Here is an 18899-nt window from a genome sequence, read left to right on the forward strand (position 1 = left end):
GGTCTGGAGAGAGAATCCCTCTTTTCCAACACCTTCTGCAGCTGTTAGAGAATTGTAGCACATTTACATCACAGGAATTTTGCCTGTTCTTTTCCCATGTCATTTGTGGGTGAGAATAACAGGGTGCTTTATCTAGGACAACGATAATACGCTCATCAAAGATAAAGGGTGTCAACGTGTCTTGTCTCCTGCTCAGTGGTGGCAGAAATAAGCCCTGGTTGTCAAATCCCTCTTGTCTTGTGGTTAGTGGTTAGGACAGCTTGCTGGAGGAGTCCTTGCTCTAATAAATACCTGAAGAGACTCTTATTTGATTTTCAAAGCTCTGCAGTAGGCTTATTAATATAATTAATTCACTGACTCAACTGAGGGGCAAAGTGTTCACATATATATGAAACTGGCTGAACACTGCTATTTCTGACATAGGCAAAGACTCCAGAAGCAAGCTCTTGGTTCAGGTACACTGCTTTGATATGTATGGCATTGAAGGTGTTCCTTCATGCAGGTAATATCAGTACCCATGTGACAGAAGGCACCGACTAAGCAGCTATATTATTGTACTCACAATCATTGCACTTGTGGGACAGAATATGTTACCAGCTTTGTGCAACCTCTTCTATGAGAAGAATATCTAAGCTATTGATTTTTATTGATTAACAGTCTAGAAAAAAGGCACAATTAGAGAAGCAGCAGGTACCAAAAATTGAATTAGACTAGTAGTGCTTAGAGTAATCAAGATTTTATCAGAATCATAAAAAGCATAGGGAAAAGTAAGCACAGTACCAGTTTAACTGCTCCTAAATCTGGGATGGAACAGTCTGAATGAGTTCTGCCAATTTTAAATTCAGTGCTGGCATTAAGAAAAGTAAATCTCAGCATCGTTGAGTTTGCCTCAATGACACTCTCATCTCAGTCTGCTGCTACAGTGAAATCAGTGAAGAAAACGTTGCAAAACAGAGGGGAAAAAAATCTAAATGTTATTGTAGTGCCAATAATAACAACTGGCAGTATGACCTCATTTGTGTTCCACTTTGGATATGAGATCCTATTAAAAATACTTCTGATCTATATAAAATATTTTTGATGTATATATCAGAAATTTTGCAGCTGGAAAAATAAAATCAATGAAGGAATGGTGAGATTTTGAAGAGACTGGTGAACACAAGAATGAGGAAGTAAAGACAACATAGGTCAACATGCTTCTGCTTACGACAGAAAGGATTGTTTAAATCATTTAAAAGATGAAAAAAATCAAACGAAACAAAAAACATTATACAATGTATAATCCCCTTTTGGAATTAATTGCTACAAAATACTGTTGCTTGCAAAATCCCACTATAATTTTAAAAGTTTTATATTTATTTGGACAATAAGAAATAGAATTAAACAAAAGAGGCTAAGAGCAGGTGTGAGGATTCTGGATCAGAATGAAAGCCAATTATTTCCTAAAAAGTTAAGGGGTATTTTCTCCCATTATTAACCCCTTTTTGCACACTTCAGAGGATGTTGTGCCCTTTTGTGGAATATCTAGCACTGGTCACAGTTGGATCAGGGTGCAGGACCTCCCACTTAACCCAGTCAAAATTTCTACATTTCTAAATGAGGATTATACTCCTAATAGTGCAGTCTAACAGGTTATTGTAAAACCTTGATATATTCTGAGGAGTCTCCATGTATGCCTGATTTGTGGCTAAACTTCTTATGGAGAATAAAAAACATGCAGCACAGAAAAAAATGCCTGAGCATAAATGGCACAGACAGCAGTGGCTGTTCTCTCTCCCACTAATGAGGGGCTCAGATCAAAAGCAGAAGAATGACTTGCTTTATGTGGCAACCCTGTGACTGAGCAGAGATCTGCGTTCTCCTCTGCTGCCCTGTCCTGGGTAGGTTTAGCCTGGTCTGCAGGTAGCTCTGCCTTGTCCTTTTAATGTAACGGCCTTTTAACTGATTGCTAACTAATCTGGATTATTTCAGCCCCCCCCCCCCCCCCCCCGCCGTGGTTTTTATTTTTATTTTCAGTAGTTCTGCTTAATCCAAATAAGAAGTTTTTCTAATCCTCTCTGACTGATCATGCTTCCCCTCCGACATTTAGCACATTTTTGACAGGACATTCTTCTTGTTTCAAATCCAAATTCACTTTTTAGGGATTTCTTTGCTAATACAGCCAGGAAATCAACCAGAGCAAAATGCCCTCTTTCATAAGCAAAGTTCCTATAACACCTGCTTTCTCATTGTAGTCAACTTAATTTCAGTAAAATATGAAAATCAAACATTACTCAAGTTTTTAATGACTAGTGCAGCAAAATGCCTGAAAATAGATTTGCATAGTAGCTCACAAGTGGAAATCTAATGCAATTTAAGAGTTTGTTTTGTCTTGTGTTCTAATGCAGATGCTGAGATTTTAGGAACTGGAAATTCTAACAAAAGAAAAAAGAAACTATTTCTTGTGAAACAAAGTAAAAAGGCATGTGAAAAAGGTGCTTTTTCATTGCTGTTCCATTTTTGTGCTGGCTTGTTGGCAGGCATAATGTTATGCTGAATCACATGACAATTTTAAGAGTAAGATGAGAAATTTTCCTTAGGAGAAAAAAAAGTTAACAAAATTGGTAAAAAATGTTGGCGACTGAAGTTTTCAGAGTATGCTCTGTAAGCTCCCTTGCTTTCTACCATATCTGTAACTTGGATCAGCCACCAGGACAGTGTGTACTTGAATAGCAGAAAAGTGCTAGCAAGGCTCAGGAAGAAAGCTCTGCAAATTGCAAGCTCACCTCTGAGCTCTGGTGTGGATTATAGGATCAAAAGTCATTACAATACATGCTTTGTTTGCTGTTGTATGAATGAAAACTAAGTTTACTGTGCAGAATGTTTGGTGGTTGGATTTTCACACACGGAGTCAAACAGGCTTGTTCATATTTCTGAGTGACATTTTCAGGGAGGTTGAATTTATTTGAAAGTATCTCCATATTTGTGGTTTTGTAAGTTTAGATCTTCACCAATACACTAGTGAATATGGATAATTTAATCATAACTGCCCTTCCCTGAGCAGAGGGCAGGCAAAAATGCAAACATTTCCATTTCCAGTAGCTGTGCGAGACTTCAGAGTTTGATGTACTTTACTGGAAAAATTTCTAGTGAGAGTAATTCTCAAAATCACTCAGTACTGTGCTGACTATGCTTATCTTTGAATCAGTGGAAGAGAAAGTGGACCAATCCATACTACTTCAAAAGTTTATTCTAAGAGTTCACTAGGTGTTAAGCACTGATGAGTGGTCCAGGCTGCACTAAGAATTACGTCCACAATTCCGAATTAAGTCACATGCATGACCTAATGATACCTTCAAAACAGTAATTAGGGATGAGGGGAGTGAAGATATTTATAGGTGTTCAAACAATGAAATCACATGTTGAAATAATGGAAATAAGTTCTGTAAAAAAAAAAAGTTAGCATCAGGAAAAAAAATACATATGGACAAAAGAACACCAAATAATCAGAAATGCTCAAAAGCAGGTCTGGGTCAACTGGGAATTTTTCTAATCCTTACAGCAACAGCGAAGCCTTCTTGACTTTGACTCTTGATGAAATATCAACCAGTAAAACCTCTGTGAACTGATTAGAAAAAGAGAAATCAAATACAATCAGTGTAATTATTTTAATCCTTTAAAAACACCTTGGTACTTCAACATGAGAGGGATTTGCATGTGAAAAGCAAAGATTTTATTTTGATGATATTTGTAAAAAGAAACTTTTAGGCAACTTTGAACCCATCTTTTTTGCAAGCTAGCATGTTCAAAAAAATTACGCCTCTGATTAGAATAATTTGATTAATGCTTTTTAATCCCCCCAAATGTTGTGTTGTCATAACATTCCTGACCAGGTGACACAGAAGCATTTGGACAGAGGATGACTTGGGGCAAAGCTCCTTAACTTTGCTAGTCATTCTAGCATGAGATCTATAAGCAACCAGCTCTTTTGGCACAGCCCAGCGTCACAGGTTAGTAGGTGTGCATCACATAGGGAATGTAGTGGCTATTAGAACCAGATAGCTAGATGATAGCCTTTTCTTGTCTGTTATGAAGCACAGTTCTGGCAGAGACAGAAATTTAGCTGATAGGGTTGAATTTGGGGGGGGGGGGGGGGGAAGTCCTTTTTTTTTTCATTCACAGTAAGTTTTTTCTCCTCACATTTTACATCATCTTGAAGTTTACCAATCTCTCTACAGTTGAGGTGCCTAAGAAGTAGGAAAACCAGTATTATCAGACCAGGGGGATTTAGAGAACAGAGACTAATAATTTATAAGGCAGATGCATAATTAATAGAGATTAACACCTCCAGGCCATGATTCAGATCTTACAGACTTTGAATAATTTTTCACCCTTTCTTAACTGACCCCAGAAGAAAGTTAAGAGAATGCGTGCCTAGTCTGAACATATCAGTTCAAATGAATTAAAGCTGAGCAGGATGAACATGGGTCCAAATACCCAGAATATGAAGTAGAAAAGTCTTTGAAAGCAGTGTGCTCTGTAACTGCAGGTTACTTTTTAGCTGAGCTGTGAAACAATTTTTCTTTGTTTTCTGTGCTCTGCATGCCGTGTGTGGGGTTTGTTATTGTTCCCTCTGCACTAACCACTGCTACAAGGTAACATAGTCTAAAAAATAAAAGCAATCAAACAGCATTCTTTTGGGTATCTGAAAGTTAAAACTCTTCTTGATTCATTGGAAACAGCTTAATATGTTTCTGTTTGGGAATATCTTGGAGTAAATTCTTTTGTTTTTGGACTACCACTGCAGACTGTATTATTTGCACATAAAATGTCCCTGGGCCTCTTCCTTCAGTTCTACACCACAACTGGTTTGAATCAGTGGGGTTACTTGAACAAGGACTTACTGCTGAGCCCTGAGACAGAATTAGTAGGACCTGAGTTCCTAGGCCGCCTAGACCTCTTTTAGAAAAGACCTCCTTTTGTCTTTAGTTATGAGAGAGGTGATCATCTTCTATCCATAAGATATTTTTTTTTGTCTGAAGAGACATGCCCATATAAGGCACACATCAGTCGTGGTCTAAGGCTGGTGAGGAAGACAATTCTGTCTTCTTTTTGCTAGAGGAAAGACTTACCAAAGAGCTGGTATAACTAGAGTCCCAGAGAAACAAGGGAACAAATAATCAAACACATTGTGTGTAGGCACCTTGAAGATAATAACCTGTTAAGTTACAACCAACATAAATTGTCAAACTAGCCCAGTATTTCCTCACACCAGAGTCCTCTGACATAGAAGGGAGAGCTCCCCTGGTTTTGTGTTGTTGCACGAAGATGGATCTCCACCTGGTTGGCAGTTCTGCAAAGAGCCTAGAAACTAGAAAGGACCCCAAACCGAGCATGTATTCTCAATGTTAAACTTCTGCCAAAAATATTTTTAAAAAAGCAAACACTGTATCAGGATGTATAAACATGAGTATTATATGTAAACCAGCTGCTCTGCTGAATACTGGCCTCAGCTGGAGCATTACTGCATCCAATTAGAGGCACCGTATTTCCAGAAGTTTGTGGACCAAAAGAAGGGGAGGGCAAAGCAGAGCAAAAAGATTGATCAGAAACCTAGAAAATGTGGCTTTAAAGAAAGAATTGGGATGGTGGAGTACCAGGAACAGAAAACTGCGGGGTGACTGTAAGTCTTCAAGTATGTGAAAGGCTGCTGCAAAGGTGAGATTTACAAAATGTTCTCCAGGCATTATTTAGGACATTGATCCGTTGATCTTTAAGGTGAGAAATAGCATGCTAAAATGCAGCTAGGAAGATTTAGGTTAGACATGAGAAAAGATTTCCTATCAGTAAGGATAATTACATGGTAGAAGAGATTTCTGAGGGGAGCTAAGGAGTCTCAATTGCTGGAAGTTTTTAAGAAAACATTAGACAAACATCTGCCAGGAATGGTTTAGGTATAGTTGATTCAGCCTTTAGACTAGTTGACCTCCCTACTAACTCTGGGATGATGACTGTTTATCCTGAGTGATTTGTAAGATACTGGTTTAAAGGTGATAAGGTCAAATGTGGTGGATATATTGATTTCCCACTGTCACTGGCTAAGCTGGGTCCTGGTTGGGGAAATGATGAGCTAAATTTACCAGCAGTCAGAGAAGACAGTGGAAGAGGGCAGAGTCTGAGATGAGTACTAGCGGTAATTTCCTTTTCCTCTCTTGACCTCTGGTTTGAACTTAGCTGATGGACTTGCCATCTGTACCTGCTTCTTAAAGGAGCATGCTTTCACCCATGTGCTGTAAGAAATGGCATTTCCAAGTTCAGAACTGATCACTTCAAGTGAGAAAAAAAAGTATGGTAAGAAAGCACTTGATAAGTAAGAATGTAGCAGGGAAATAGCTGTTACATCCAAATTTCCATAAGACAAACAGAGAGATAGAAAGTGGCAGTTCACTATCAAAGCAATTTAAGTTACAGCAAAAGGTCATTTGGACCTTGGTGGAAGTGGGAACAAGTTGAATTTGGGATCTGCAGCCAAAGAGACGAAGTTGGCATCTTACCATCCAAATTATGACACATTGTACCATATGGTCAAACTGTATTTTTAAACTGCCCTCATCACCCTAATGTAAGAACCCTCCAGTAATGCATTAAGTGGGGTGATTTATATCTGCCAGAGGGGTTTGTTCTTTTGATCATTCCTGTTCCTGAGGGGCACTGTATTGTTCTGGTTTAGGAGTTTTTTAAATGGTATGACTGATTAAAAAAATGTTCCCCAACACATGACTTTGATATTCATGTTTCATTCCCAGGAAATCTTCAGGATTTATCAGTCCAGCCGTGTGAAGCTAGTGAATTTTCACTTGGCTAGTTTTGTTATTTTATTTTGAATGATTCTGTGACTACACAGAGTCTATCTTAATTTCAAAAATCACAATTTTTGGGTCAGAAATGTGGAGATTCCTACTTTTAAACATTTCATGAGCACCAGTACTTACTAGATAATGTAATATCTAAACATGGGAAAAATCTAAAAAAGGTAGGAAAATAGTTTTCCCTTTGTTAGAAACCTTTTTTTTTTTTTAAATATATATATAAAAGCTAGTGCATTTTCCCCCACTCATCTGTTAAACAATGCTAATGTTCTGTAGCTCACGGGTTGTCTTTTTACATGGCAGATAAATAGTTTCTGTAGAGCTATGCAAGCTGGCATCAGCTGAAATCTTTTAATATGTGATCAGAGAAGTTCAGTCATTTCTGGACTTCAAGTACTTTCTAGATGAAGGACTTCAAAATTGGGTCCAAACAGTCTTTAAAAAATGTGGGTTGCTCCTGGCTTCACATGGAGTTAATCTCTCGCCTAGTAACAATTATGTTCATTTAATTGCTGTTTACAGTAACAATTCCAGGAAGTCTTTCATATCAGGTCTAAATATTAAGTACCAGGCATTGGGGAAAGTAAAATTTTGGCATATTTCTATCAATGCCCACGCGATTAATAATTTCTGGCATGTTTTATGTCCATCTCAAGATATTTACAAATACTGCTTATCACCCATCATTCAAACTTTACTTTTGTCAAAAGCAAACTGGCTGAATTAGCTACCTTTACCTTCTTTCCTTTTACTTCATACACGCACACTGTACATCCTTTAAAGACCTTTTATTCTTTCTCAGGTTTTCCAAATTCATATGCTTGGATTCTGATGCTCCTGCTGGTTTAAAGAAGAAATGCAACACTAATAAATTATAATAAATTGTCAGTCTCAACGGGTCTGTGACCTTCAATCAGTAGGGGGTTATGTGCAACACTTCATTTCCCTTCTTTTAGCTCTGGCCATTTCCCTTGCTGTTAGGCAGTGTCCTTGATTTATGGGTGGGCCACCAGCAGGATATCTCACCTGCAAAAATAGTTCACACTGTGTTGTTTATTGTACTAAGTAGGCTTCATGCTGGCTGAGGGTTTTTACAAGGGAAAGGAGCTGCTGTCAGTCTTTCCATCATTTGAGCAAAGCTGGCTCCAAAGTTCTCTCAAATTTCTACATGAAGTCTAGGAACAAGAAGCCAGAGTGAGCTATTGGCCCTTCTTCAGTGTGTCAGTCTCTCTTGGCTTTTTTGACTAGAAGTTCAACAGAAGATGAGAACAAAACTAATGAAAAACAGGGATAAAATTTTTTAAAAATTCCACTCTTAATTTAGAGCAAATATTTAATGCTGCCCGCATAATTTTAAATATCTGATTTTTTCCCCATGTTAAATTATTACCTGCTGTGTGACACATTGCCATTTCTTGTGATTAAAACAAAAGGTTTTGATTTGCTGAAGGAAAAAATAAACCAACCTTAATTGTCCCAGTGCTGTAATTTTAGTGCAAATACAGGATGGAAACATTAGTTACATACTTAGCTTCCAAAACATGAACTAGGAGGCAAGAAAAGCAACCACTAAGTCAGTAGAGTTACCTGCATGTTATGTTTTTTCTGTCTTCATTTTTATGAGATTTTCTATGACAATATTCCATGTTTCACCAAGACATTAGAGAAAGGAAGTAAAGACACTGGGAATATCTACTGATTTTGCATATATTTACATTACCAAGTTCTGTAATAGGACTTCATATAAAGACTGTCCACTGTGTCACTCCAAAATTGGTAAAAAGTTCCAGAGATTGTCAACACTTTTGGAGGGATGCTTGCTATTGATGGCAAATAAATCATCATATATAGTCCAGAAATACCCCTTTTCCACTCTGCTCGTCTTTAGCTGCTTTGTGCTGCTGTGGTGAGAAGTCACTGGGTGGCTATTGGCTGGCATGGTCAGTTTTGTTGTACCACTGAGGCTGGACTATTAAAACACTTTCCATATTATGGAACCTTTATCAGCCGCGTACTTGAACAAGACTGAATTCTTGGTTGAGCCAGTAGGAGACACACAACTGTGTAGTGCTTTCTGAGCATCGCCTCAAGTGCAGTTAGGATGTGGTGTCATGATGGCCCATTTTGTTGCTGTTCACTGTTTATTCATTTTCCTTATAAGTCTCCAGGTGTTTCCAGTCTCTTTGAAAAATCTTGCTGATACATTTCTGGTGCTGTGTTTGGTTCCATGTTGTTGAATCAAAAATTATTGTAGACACTTTTTTTTTTTTTTTTTGTATGGGCATTTTAGGTTTTTGAGATTGTTATTATGGTTCAAATGAACAAGTGGCACAACAGAGAAAAAAGAATTTATTCTCAGCCCATCAGAAAAGTTGGCTGAGTTGTGGAGCATCTGAAGACATTGTATGTGAAAACATGCTGCTTATTTCATTAAGCTAGGATGAAGTGGCATATTAAGAAACATGCTGTGATGCAACCAGACAACATTTCTGAAGTTAAAAGCACAGGTTAGAACTGCAAACCCTAAAGATCAAGAAGTTAGGATTACATATGTATGCTGTAGGTATTTTGAAGGAAATGAATAACGATATCCTGCTTTCCTAGTTCGTAACGTTTTTGTACACCTCCTGATTGTCCTTCCTTTGCTAAAACAGATACAATGTCTTCCACCTCAAGATTTTTCTGTGGGTCTTTGGGAAAAGATCTAGTCACTTACAAGCAGAACACATCTATCTATCTATCAATCAATCAATCAATCAATCATCTACCTACTTACCGTTCAACTTTGCTGAGGAGAAAGGAGTCTTCCCTTGAGTGTATTTAAAGCTACTTAAACACTGTCATATTCACTATCTTATACAAAAATATTGTATTCATGAAAGAATATGGTTCTTTAAATACCACATAAAAATCTACATTTTTTCAGAAAAAAAAAAAAAGACATAAAGTAAAAAGTACTACCACGTATTTCTTTGTCCAGTTATTTGTTTTCACATGTATATATTTTTGATATGCTGAATTATAATACCATTTTTGGAAATCTGAGAAATGGAGAATGATACTTCCATAAAGTGATTAGCCTTTTTGGTTCTCCAGTGTTAAATGTGCGAGATTTTATAATTTATTCTGGAAAGAATACAGCCAGAAATGTGATTATAGATTACTACAGAGCAGTGGGTTTCAAACATTTTTTACCTGGAGACACCCTGAGAAAATGATGTGTCTGAATTCACCTTTTTTCAATGTGAAAAATGAAGTTGACTGATGTTAGTCAGTCACCTTTTTAATTTCTTTTCTCACGCCTTAAAAGTAGTCAATAGACCACAGGGTCTATTGTCACTTCTTTGGAAATATTTATTAGCCTAAGTAGATATTGTCTACTTGATAAATTATTAAGATACAGTTGTCTCTGTTCCCAAACAAGCTTAAATAATAGTAATGTATGAATAGACAAGTAGCAACTGTCTGTGATACATTTTGTTGAATGTAAATTAAACATAAAGTGAAATAAATCTTTAAGGCTATGCCTTCTGGGTTAGCCTGGGTGAATAAACATGTCATGTGTTGCATAGACTTCAGTTTCAAGACTCTGACTCAAAATCAGGGCTTATTGTTTGTCAACAAGTGGTAATACATCTGCTGACCTGATCTTGAATTCCAAGGGGTTTTCCACTTCACAGAATCTCCTTGCAGCTCAGCCTGCTCAGCTCAGCCTAGGAGACATTGGTAGAAGCACATGGGTAGCTCTCCTGTTGCCTGCACGCGTTACGCCTGGCTCTGCCATGTAATGGCTACAGCTACGCTACTCTCATTTTTCTAAGTTGTTGATATGAATATACACAGCCAAAATATCCAAAGAATTTCATAGTCTTTAGAAAGAGTAGACTTTGCTTGCCAAGATTAAGCATGATTTATGGTAATGTGTATTAAAACTTTGACTCCTTCCACATTGTGTTACTCTTCAGCAGGTCTGTGTGATATATGTGTGTTGAACAGTACATATTGTTTAAACCACACCTCAGTTTCAAAGTCTGATGCATTTACACATCTCTGTTCATGACTAAAAGGATTAAACAAAAAAGGGTCTGTCTGGATATTCATGGAGATGGCAAAGTCAGTTTCTCTCGAATGACGTTGGAGGCTGGTATTTAATTCCTTGAACACTGCCTTCTTCTGCCCTGTCTTGCAGAAATGTCATTCTTTTCTTCTGCCACTCTTGTCTCAGATCCAAATAATCTATGTAGACCTGAGCATGTAAAGTGATTTTCCTTGTCCCTTCTACTGAGGAGACCATGCTTGCCTTAGAAACTTTCTAGAGGTTTCCATAGTATCAAGTCCAACCTTTTTGTACCCCTCTTCAAAGATACTTACCCAATGTCGGGTTTTAATGTATCTGTCCACCAGTCTTCCTAATACTGAAGATCAATTTATCCGCTTCTGCTCATGATCATCTCCAAGGCTGATATCATGGTGCTCATCACACAAGTTTTCCTCCATATATAAATCTGCAAAGCTTCTAACCTGCTTTCATCCAAATCCCTTTCTGATGATCTCTGCTGGATGCTACAAGTAATCAGCCAGGGATGACAGACAGGCAGAATTGCAGTTGTGGATTGTTCATTTCCTTTTGAAAACAAATACCCTTGTACGTCCTCTTTCTCTCTTGTCTCAAACCTGTAGGTTTTCCTGACATCAAGTAAAATGGGCTCACAATGCCTATTTTGAATTTGATTTCTATGATATAAACAACAAAAAAAATCACCTTAACCAACTGTTTAAACAAAATTAATATTAAGTTGTGGTTTGCTTTGCCTGTTGGCTTCTTATATTTCAGTTCTTATATTTGTTGTTCACTGTTAAAATGCAAACGTTTTTATCCCAGTGAGAGTTATCTATGCTTGTCCGACGCCTGTTCACAAGGACAAGGAAAACTAATAAGATGGCATTGGCATAAATAAACTTGCCACCAAGATCCCTATGCTTCGCTTATTCTGAACACCAGTGAGAGCAAGTGTCTGCTTGTGTAACTTCAAGAGCCATATTCATGGTATGAAGAGAAGGAACACTAAGCAATCTGGTTAGTAATTAACACTTCACTTTCATCACCTCTGAAAGTCAGTGGTTTTAATTCTTTGGAAATTTGACTGAAATTGGCTTCCTTTATGATAGTAATTTGTGCTGAATAGTCAGTTTTGTAAGAATGCTGTGTGGATCTTTTTTTTTTTTTTTTAATTTTATTGTTAAAGATACTTGTCACTTTTGAGCTATGTATTCCAAAGTGTTTTGGAAAGGAAGTTAATATCATTACCCCTATTGAAAAGCATTTTCTTTTGGCTGTCTTTCCTCCAGGCCCCCTGAAGAATATTTGGCTCATAATGTTTAATATTTTACATAATATTTTACTGATTTTCCTCTTGGCACTGAAACAACAGAGTCAAGTAGGAAATCTGGAATATGTTCCACATTTTTCCCTTCTGTCTGTGATCAGTAAGCTGCAAGAGATGAAAGGGATTGCGACTTGAATGCTTCCTTTCTGTATTTTTTTTGAACCCTGAAAATAGTTCTGTATTCTTTTTCATTCATTCATTTTCGTGCTATCAGCATAAATAAAACTGATCAGAAAAAATAGCAATTGCCTTCCAAAAAATTGATCACTGTTTCAGTGATTTTTAAAAAATTGACACTGATTCACAGGAAAAAGCAAGATGAATATTTTCATAAAAGTGTAATAGGCATGATATTTTTGACAGTGTATAAATGTGAGCTGCATATCCTATGTACCATAATGTGTACCTTAGGAGAGCAGTGTGTGGAGCCAGACTCTGTTTCTTCTTGATTTTTTCTTGAATTCTTCCCTCCTGTATTCAGATTTTATATGTTACTGTGGCCAATCAAGTAAATCAACACAAAGTACACACACTGACTGCATGCATCAGTGTCTATGTTAAAGTATGATCATCCTGTCCTCTTGTAACTATCAACAAAAAATGACACAAACTTGAAGCATTATAATTTAAGTTTCATGTTGCATAGTTGTAGCTATATGGCAAGTAACAAACTGTGATCAGACAGCTGTGTACATAAATCAGATAAATGACTGAATTTACAGAGACCTTATTAAATAAATATACAACATATATCACGAATTAGATGGAAGTGGTTTGGAAATTACTTTTTTACTTCAAGCAAAAATGCTTGCTTCAGAAATATAAAATACTCTGGAATTCAAATATATTACATACAAAAATTTCACAATATGACTGAAGCTTGGAGAAGGAACACTAAATGCACAACACATTTAGAATAAACTAAATAAATTTCATTACCTTTTTTATTTTTCACAGTGTATGATATTGAATTTTCTTGGTGTGTTTTTTTTCCCATTCCCTTTCCTTATTTGCATATGAAATAAAACAGGAAAAGGCAATTCAAATAGTTTTTCCATTGTCTTACAACTGAAACTGCAAGAGCTTGCTTATAATCTCCCCCCCCCCCCCCCCCCCCCCCTTTAGAATAAACATATCATTTCCCTAAAATTGCTCAGAGATAACACCATGTGTATCTGCAGCCTGCCTGGCAATGTGCCATCTCCAGCACAGCGCTGTGCAAAGGTCTGCATTGGTATTTGTCAGTCATTTCTTGGCGATTTATAACCGAGCTGAAGTCCTTCCTTCCCCCTCCCCCATTCCCACTACTGCAGGAATTTGTGATGAATAGGATGGAAAATCCACAGCATGCGTATTAGTTAACAGGAGGCTGTGACTACAGTTTAAATCTGAACAGAAATCGAGAGGCCTCAGAGGAATTAAAGGGGTTTTAATTCATTTAAACTGACCAGCCCTGGTTTAACTACTCTACAATTGTGAGCCTTTATCATCTAGGATATCTATTACACTCTACTAAGCATGAGAAAATATACATATTTTTCTTCTTTACAGCAAAATGATTAGCCTCCTTATTCACCTACATGTCAGGCCCTTTTGAGTTACAAAACCTACAACTACATAATTCAGCTGAGGTTTAAAAGCAGAAAATATCTATCGAGAAACCATGGAAAAGGTGTTATGAAGGTACCGTGAAATATCCTGACTCTGCCTGACCAAAGAGCCAAAATTATTACGTAGAGCGAGTCCCATAACACTTGGATGGAGTTCAGTCTCATACTGAGCGCTTCCCCTTAAGCCAAAGATGTTTTCAGTGGAAGACTGGCTGGATGTCTAGACTGTGGGGCAGGTGCATTTGGTGTTGCAGAGTGCCCTCCTTGTTCCTCAGGCGTTCAGCTCCAAGAAGGTGGTCGTTTACTTTGTGGCTCCTTCCCAGGGAAGAGGGAGAGATGCTGTGTTTCTCTAGGTCTCCCTCTCAGCAAGAGGAAAAGTGTCAGGAGCAAAGGCTGGGACGTTCTCCTGACCCTCTGAGACCGTGTCAGGATACTGAAGGAGACAAAATGTAGTTCGGTGAACCTACAACTAGACATATGTCTTCCATTATAGCTTATAAAGTTTAATCTAGAACCAAGTTAATAAAATCCACAAACCAACATGACTTAAGGCTTAAAAGGCTTTCTAGGCATTATATGTATTGTGACACAGATAATAAAGTTTGGCAAAGACAACAGACACAAAACACAAACGAGAAAACCCAAGACTAGCACCAACTACTTTTTCAAGGTCATGTTTTTTACAGCCCTGTGTGTGGATAATAGCCAGGTCATTTGCAGTCCTTCACCAGTCTGCTCTCAAATGCCTCAGTATAAATTGAAACAATGATTATGGGAAACCTTATGATGAAATATGCAAAACTCAGAAAGTACAGTCCTGCATATATTTGGCTAAGTGAATTTTAAACCCTTTTCATGGTTTAAAGAAACAAATTTGTAAGGGTATTTCCAGGTTCTGGCAAATCTGTTAGAGTCTCCCCTCTGGAAGATTAAGTCATTTAGTCTGTTATCACAACTGTAGTGTCACAGAGGACTGTTTCACTGCTTTCAGGAGCAAGATCTGACTACAAATATCAAACCGAATCAATACAGGCTGTCAGGATTCTGGGGTTCTGCATCAATGATGGATGGCTCCTGACTGCTGGTATTCACAAGTGTATTTTTTCTTCAGGCTTGGCTGTTTTAGTTCTATATTCCCAAATGCTATGGGGTATTTTATATCCCCTTGCAGCTTGCAGCAAGTCAAATAAATATCTTGAATTGGAGGTTGACCAAGTTCCTTGATTATCCTACAGTGAGGAAAGGAGCTTTCAAGCTATGTAATCTATCTAACTAATGCATGTCTAAAGTACTTCTCACATTTAGTATTTCTCTTGAACTGGCAGTTGACCAACTTCCCTAAATGTGTCTTTGTACCATAAAAAAAAAAAAAAGAAGAAAAAGAAAAAGAGGACTTATCTTCATTATGTCTAAGGAATTTAAATATTATTATTTGCTAAGTACTAAAAAAGCCGAAGATCTATTAAAAGCCCTAGCGCCAGAGCAGCTGCTGCTGGACATACAATCTTAATGCACTTATGTCACTTCAGAGTACAACTCTACCTCCACATTTCATCATTGTGCTGAATGTGGCAAAGCTATCCATGCAAACTTTGCTAACAGCATAATATAAGTCTACAGGAACGTGGAAGATCTCTTCTCACTGGGAACACAGGGGTATGCCGTGGCAAATCTTTGACTGCAGTTTCTTCACTAGTGGTATTTGGTCTCCAGCATGTGCAAAGCAACACAACAACTCACGGGCCAGGGTCTCCAACTCACTTACTACTCATTGCCACTAGTTTCAGTCATCAGTGAATGCTCGCTTAACCAAAAATGCTGTGTATTCAACACACATCCGTCTCTACTCACCTGTCCTCAGAATTTATTCTGTCCACGATGAGTCTGACACAGGAAGAGGATGAAGAAAATTACAGTAAAGCAAAGCCTTGTGAGTGAAATAGTATCTATAGCACTTTTGTAGTTCTGCACATCTAAATATGTGCAATAGCGTGTTTTCAAGCAGGAGGAATAGAATGATCAGTCAGGGCTATCTATTGTCATCCTTGAGAACATCTTCTTTTGTTTCTTCCATATGTAATATTTCATTGTGAATATAAGGAAGATCATTCAGGCAAATTTATTAGCATACTTCTTAACAATGTCACACTGTATTTCAGACATAATAATAGACTACATATTATGTGTTTGCACCTGACCTTTATGGCTGATATTTATAGAAAAGATACATAATAGTATATAGGTCTGCTAGCATGGGTTTTCCCTAGAGCTTTACCTGTGTAAAAAGCGTAGTATGCAAAACAACCTAAACCAACAAGATTAATTTAAAAATAAGAGAACAGGAAGTCCTTTAACCACTTGCTAGGAATGCAATGTCAAGAAACAATTACATGGTATCATCTGTTAAAAAATTTATTATCAGTGTTATAGTTGGATGAAAGGTATAAAAATATTTAAGAATAGCAGTAGTCTTTAAATGATTTAGCTTTGTTTGTTTTGTATTGTTGAATATTATTGTAAATGATCCTGTCAAATCTGTGGAGCAGAATGTTTCTAAACCAGTTAACTGCTTACTCCAATCTATAGGCTAGGTATTATCTGTTGTATTTCTGAAAACGGACATCATAAGAAAACTCTAAATTGCATATGAACATTCTGCTGCAAGATAATTGTCAAATTATGTGAATCCAACTGCAACTATTTGGACATTAGAAATGCAATAACAACTGTTTCATAGCAAAAGTTTGAAAGGGTCACAGCATTACTGCACTTCTGTGACTAATAATCACTCTTAGCTGGAGAGAAATTCCATTAAATCAGTGGTAAAATCATTGTAATAGAAAACACACATTTTCATTTGAATCAGTGTGAACATGATTAGTAGGCTCAAGTCAGTATTAGTTTATACTTACTTGCATGTCAAATCAGAGCATTACATAATTACTTGCTTATGCTCTTTTGTGCATGTTTGCCTACACAGACAGTAAATTTACTCTGCCTTCCCTTATAATAAATTCAACCTTGTTGTATTAAGTTCTCTGGGTAACAAAAATAGATCAGATTTATATCTATTCCCTCTACAAAGCAACACAAAAATTCCTAAAAATTCTTTCTTCTTGAAAACCAGGCACTGGTAATTTCTATCAGAACTTTTATGTGAAGTTGCTTATTTTTATTACAATTTTTACTGAAAAGTTTGGCTTTTATAGAAATGTTTCTTTTAATTGAAAAAATAAATTACAGAGTCATAGAATCACAGAAGGGCTAAGGTTAGAACGTACCTTTGGAGATCTCTAGTCCAAGCCCCCTGCTCAAAGCAGGGTCAATTACAGCAGGTTGCCCTGAGCTGTGTCCAGTTGGGTTTTTAATATCTTCCAGGATGGAGACTCCACAACCTCTCTGGGCAACCTGTGCCAGTGTTTGGTCACCTTCGCTGTAGAAAAGCTTATTCATGTTTACATGGAATTTCAGTTTGTGCTCATTGTCTCTTCTTCTGTCACTGGGCTACACTGGGAAGACTCTGGCTCTGTCTTTCTCATCTCCCACTTCCAGTCAGGTATTTGCACACATTGATCTGATGCCCCCTGAGACTTCTATTCTCCAGGCTGAACAACCCTATCTCTCTCAGGCTTTTCTTGTATGACATATGTTCCATCTCTTCATCATCTTTGTTGCCCTCCAGTAAGTTCATGGCTGTCTTGTACCGTGGAGCCCAGAACTAGATCCCCAGGTCCTCTGCAGAGCCGTTTTCCAGTTGGTTAACCACCAGTGTTTAGCAGGGCACTGTGAGAAACAAAGTGTTTTCCTTGACTATTCAACCTGTAGCAGAATTGGAAATGTTATTCTGAGATATCTTTCTGTCCAAATACATTGGTCAGAACTTACCGTGGACATAAATAAACTGCTATGGGCAGCCTGAAAATGAAAATATATGAAAATGAACCCAAAAATAAATTAAAAGAACTGCTCAAGTAAACCATATCTATAAAAAAATAACTATTGGTCTTATATATCTTCTTCACCTTTAACCTACAAAAGTGATTTGAAGTGGGTTCGTGATGATAAAAAAACATTGGTGTAGCTCTACCCTTATTTTATTCTTTAGGCCAAAAAAATATTCATTTTCTAATAAGTTCCGATTAATAGCCAGAATTTGCATGTGGCAACTATTAGTAGTGCTATGCCTAAGACTCAGAAATTGAGAGTTAGACTGATCTTGTCCATCTTTACAGGCGATTGGACACGTGCACCCCAGGTTCTCTTTATTATCATTGAAAGGAGATAGGCTGCAACTGTTTGTTGCCCTCTTCAATAAAATAGATAAAATAAAAATTGAGATATCAACTTAGAAGTCTTGGAGTCAGTATTAGAAAATGACTAATTTATTTTCTGGCTTAAAGAAAATAATATTTTTTTTCCTCAGATGTGCATTTATATATTTGGTAATGTTCACTTTTAGGTAGACAGATCCCACTTTAACCATGGCAGTAAAATGTACACCCTTTAGGTGCATGCTTTCTTTATATCCTTCACAAATTGGAGACTCATAATGGCTAAAAGGAACAGCTATTCTGGCCCAGTGTGAGGGCAGTCTGATCTGTTGTGATTCCTGCAACAGGCTTCACTCACATCTGTAGCATTTAAAGGACCACTGACTGAAGAGTGTAGTAGCACCATGAGCTCTTATCCTTCCTGCTGAACTCAATCCTTTTTATTTTGGGCATGCTCAGAACAGACCTTAGAAACAAAAATCTAACCTTAGGTTTATTGGCACATAAACAGATTTACACCGAGGTCAGCAAAACTGGAAAGTTTGCTATTTAGCAAAGTAACTTTCATGTCAAAAACTTGGATGTCAGGCAACTAGGTGCCTAAACGAGAGGGCAGAAAGGGGAAAGCAGATTCAGCCCATACTCTTTGACACAGGTACTTAAATTCTGCCTTTGCTTTATCTGTCTTTGTTCCTCTCACTAAATGAGCATTATGGTTTTTAGCCTGATTGCACTCCTTCCAACTCCTGAGATGAAGAACAAGTCACTTACTGAACAAGGGCC

The sequence above is a fragment of the Aquila chrysaetos genome, chromosome 2, assembly GCF_900496995.4.
Source record: "Aquila chrysaetos chrysaetos chromosome 2, bAquChr1.4, whole genome shotgun sequence".
Classification (NCBI taxonomy): Eukaryota; Metazoa; Chordata; class Aves; order Accipitriformes; family Accipitridae; genus Aquila; species Aquila chrysaetos.